Source organism: Taeniopygia guttata, chromosome 3, assembly GCF_048771995.1.
Source record: "Taeniopygia guttata chromosome 3, bTaeGut7.mat, whole genome shotgun sequence".
Taxonomy (NCBI): Eukaryota; Metazoa; Chordata; class Aves; order Passeriformes; family Estrildidae; genus Taeniopygia; species Taeniopygia guttata.
Window position 1 is genome coordinate 97220293 of NC_133027.1, and position 4988 is coordinate 97225280.

Sequence of the window (4988 nt, forward strand, 5' to 3'; positions counted from 1 at the left end):
CAGCATAGGAAATGTTATTCCTTTCCTGTAATACAGATGTTCTCACTGTTCTGCAGCAGCACTCCTATTTCATGACAGTGGTACACAGCATGTGCATACAAGATTAGCAGAGAAGGTACCTTAACCCTTAACATGCTAAATGCCCTCATTTCCCCATCATATTTAAGTCCTGGTCTGGTGCATTTGCCATTTCATTCTTGCTTGCCCACCCAAATTGCACAGGGGCAGAAATCAGGTCAATTCTTTTCCATATTAAAGAAGAAAGTTAAACAGTTTTCATGCCCCTTGAAACTCACACAATACTCAGGAAGACTATTAGCACAATAGCTGAGAACAAAAATAGCTCAAATCTGAACTTCCCAGAATATCACAAAGACTGTATTTGGTAGGGCCTTAAGGAAAGGGCATGTCTTTTCTGGCTTGATGAGTGAATGACATTCCTGTTTAGAACAATTCTGTTAATGCTACTGGCATTTTATTGCTACTAAGTGTTGGTACACAGGATAGGTAGCTTTAAAAATAATCCTACCTTCAGCTCTAGGGATCTTGCTTGTCTTACACCAGTTCTGAAGGAAGGCTTATATTCTTTCATACACAGATACAGCTCAGTGAAGTCAGGGAGAATTTTAAATGCTTGTAGCTTAATCTTTGTAAAGGTTGAAGATGGCATGGCATAAGTTAAATAGCCTGAATCAGTTTTCCACACTTTCACTTTATGCATTGCTCCTGATCTGCTTAAATTCAAGTTAGCTGTGGAGATACTCGTATTTTATACCAGGGTGAGCAAGGTCTCTTTCAAATCATAGAAACTAGTGATCCAGGAGAAAATAGGCCTAATGCTTTTCCTATTCCACCCCCTTCTGCAAGGCAGGTTCAGGAGTGCCAAGCTTCCTGGCATTTATTTCAGCACAGATCTAATCCTGAGTTGGCCGTGGGAGCTGTCACTTACCTCAGACTGCATTTGATAGGGCTCAAATAGTTCCCAGTTTTGGAGAACTTCCACTCCACCTACTTGGTCCTCTACCTATGTCAGGGTTCTACATCCAGGAGTTTAGCTAGTTGCAATTCAAAGTCTCTGTTTATTTATATCTTTTTAATAGTGAGGCACAAATAGTGCTGAGCACTGACACCTCCCAAATTGTGCTCTTGGGCACCTGTCAAATGTATTGCACAAAGAAGATAGCAGTTCATACTTGTTTAACTCCTTCAGTGCTCAGGGCAAACATCTTTCATTTAGAGTGGTAAAAGGTGGGTAATGGCAAACCTGCAGCAAAGCAATATGTAAAGAAGAAGTAACAATAACTTGTGTGATGGTGTTTGATGCCATGATCTGATGTGGACAGATCTTCCTTATGTATCCAAGCTCAAACCCAGCGTTGTCATGTGGCCTGCCAATACCTGAGGGGAGCCCAAAAGAAAGAGGGAGAGGTACTTTTTACAAGGGCATGTAGTGATAGGACAAGGGGGAATTGCTTCAAACTGAAAGACACTAAGTTAAGTATTAGGAAGAAATTCTTTACTGTGATAGTGGTGAGATGCTGGCACAGGCTGCCCAGACAGGTTGTGGATGCCCATCCCTGGAAGTGTTCTAGGCCAGGCTGGATAAAGCAACCTGGTCTAGTAGAAGGTGTCCCTAACCATTAGAGGGGGTTGGAACTAGATGATTTTAAGGTCCCCTCCCACTCAAACTGTTCTAATATTCCATTATTTACTCTCTTGCTTTGTTTCCCACTTGTAGAATGAGAACAGCTTATTTTATCTGACTGAGGGCAGAGGAAGAAAGGATAAATTCAATGAGGAATACAATGTGTGTTGGGGGCATACAAATAGTGAACTATTTGTATGAGAACTTCTGACAAAGATACTACATCTGTCCAGACTGCTTTCTTACAAAACAACCAAGTTCAAGAAAATAAGATACCCCCTGGTCCTCCTGAGGACACAGGCAACAGAGAATCATAGAACAGTTTGGGTTGGAAGGACCTTAAAAACCATCTAGTATCAACCCCCAGGCTATGGGCAGGGACACCTTCCATTAGACCACATCGCTCAAAGCCCATCCAACATTATCTGGCTTGTCCCTAGATTTCTCAGTGCCAAGAGCTGGAAGGACAGCTGTGTGCTCTTTTTTCCTTCCAGATTAGCAAGACCTGCTGGGATAGGAGACTGGAAGTGAGAAGAAGAATGACAAATCAGTAAGTATAATTGTTCCTTTCCTTCTTGAAGATGCTCAAAAGAAACCTTTATTTATGTAATAAATTGAATTTAGCAATACCTGGAGGAGCCCCTGGCTTATGCTTGGGGCTTTGAGGAATGAAACTAGGACTAGATGATTTATTAAAAAAAGGGGGAGACAACACAAACCAAATTGGAGTGTAACAGCAGCATCTCACCCAGGACTGCAGTGCTGAAGGTGGCATCACACTGAAAACAGATGGTTTTAAATGAATTCTGGTTCAGCACAAGCTTGTTCTCACTGACAGTCTCTCCCATGCTGGGCCAAAACTACAGCTGTGCTGGGGTGTGGGGTGCCTGCCTTTTTTTTTTTTTTTTTTTTCCTGCCAGGAGATTCCAGGGCCTTCAGCCTCTCGGAAACACAAGGGGCACATGGCACACGGCAGAGTAATTTAAAATGGCTGGTACTTCTCCACATAGACCTACTGCCCTCCCGTGGCTGCCAAAGAGCATCTCTAAAGCAGAAACTGAAATCAGGGACTGAGGGAAACAATAAAGAAAAATAACTCTATACTCAATTTAAACCAAAACCCAGTTTGTGTTACAAGGAAGAGGAAATTAAACACAGTGGGATTAACTGGAAGTACCTATGAAGGCAAGAACAAAGAGCCTGAAGTCAGGTTTGATGAATGAGACCATGAGTATCAAATTAAAGCTGTGTGCTTCTGCAAGGACTATCCTATTTCTGTTTTTTTCATTATGACTCTGATGCTTCTTGTGTATCCTCTGAGGACAGGGCTCATCTCTAGTCTTTGACACATAGCAGACACTTAAAAACAACCCCAGACCTCCCACCAGAAGTTTCACTGGGGGGGGGGGGGTTGCATTAGGCAGGCTCACTACTACATTTTTGTTCATGGACTTGACTTCAGTCTTAGACCTTTAAGACTGATGTATGCCTAAGCTACATTTGAGACTAGATGCAATGAAACACTCATTTCAGACTGGAGAGAAGGGGTGAGTGTGAGTAGGATCACACAGGAAAATGGCAACACATGGCACCTCCTACAAGACTTCAGATGTTGAGTGACACCAGCATCAAGAACAGTGTCACCTCAGTGTACCTGGCAGCTGTGCTGTTTCAGAGCATGCAGCAAGTTGACACTGGTGCATGAACACATTAGGCAGACAGATGCTTTGCTAATTCAAGTTGCCAGGTCATTGAGTCAGTATGTCATGTAGCAGCCAGCTATGAGTAGGGTGTATCCTGCCCTCTGCATTTCACATCTTAAGCCATGCCGCACAATGTTAGCATCACAAACAGAACTTCATTTTATGCACAGGTGAAAACATCCAAAGAGATGAGAAATCACTCCATGTAATTTTAAAATTTGCATGTCTGTGTGTATATGCACACACAAACACAAATATATATTTGTAGTAAATACATATGAATTTTTATACAATTATAATCACTCCAATATATCCATGATATACTCCTTTCACTCACCAGGACAATATATTCTGTTGCACTGCCAGAATCTCTTGCTCAGTTACCTTTTAAATTAAAATTCTTGTAAGTTCTGCAGAATTGGTCAGTGGAAGACCAGTCTTTGGCAAGCATGTTTCTGCAGAAAACCAGCAGAGATCCTTCAATATGTGAAGGTTCCCCTTCCAGTTTCCTTCAAGTATCAACTCTGCTTTCATAGAAATACAACCCTGATAAGCCAAGCAGGATTTTTCTTTCAGTATATACAAATAATTCATATCCTCTCTACACCATGCAATGCAAAAAGTAAAATCATGTCTCCCAGTGATTTTAGTCCAACTTGGCCCCATAACTGCTTTTGTTAAAGAGAACAAACACAAATAGAAAAAGCAACTCTCACATAAACCTTAAAAATCAGCAAACAAAGCTCTACTGATTTACATTTCCAAAGGAAATACCTTTTAGTAATAGTTAACTCTGTCTACAGTTGTTAAGTCCAAATATTGCAGATGTGAGAAATGAGCACAGAAAGCTAATAAAGAGCAAGAGTTACTGACTTGTCCAGATTGAGAGACACATACACACACCCCCACACCCCTTGTAAAAACCCTTATGCACTTTTTAAAAATTAGTCTGAATCATCTGTGATGTCCTTGTTAAATATCAAAGCAGATGAGCTTGAACAGGTCTACTGGAAAAAGCACTACATAAAAAATGTGTAATTCAAAGCTTTAGCTAAAAAGTATTTCCAGAAATTAAGGTCCATGTCTCTCAATAACATTGCATTATTCACAAATTCTCACACAATGTTACATTTACTGACACTGATCAACTGTCAAAAGAAAACTGAGCTTGTTTGAGTAACAGACACAAGTAAAAAGAAAATAAAAAATAAAATCACAGAACTTCGGCAACTATTGAAAAACTAACTCAAAGAGTAGAAACACAATTATTTTCAATGGTGGACAAAACATAAAGGTTCAGTCTGTCCTATGTATTTTTTACTGATGTCAAGCACTGTGATTTTCTTCATGAACTCACTTGAGGGTGTATAGCTATTCCTACGAGTAATGTAACAACAGACTGAAGTTTGCATCCCAATATTTTGATACAAACTATGACTGGATATTTCCAAAACAGTCCCTTTGACACTAAATAGCTATTTTAATATTTGTAATTAAAAAAATAATCTTTAAACAGTACAAAAACCTAGGTAAACCAAGTCTCAGTCAGTGTAAGTGAGGACCTCTTAATAAAGGGAAGGTAAATCCTCCTTTGGAGTAGTTACAAGAATGCACAGAAATGAGACCAGAAACACACGTAG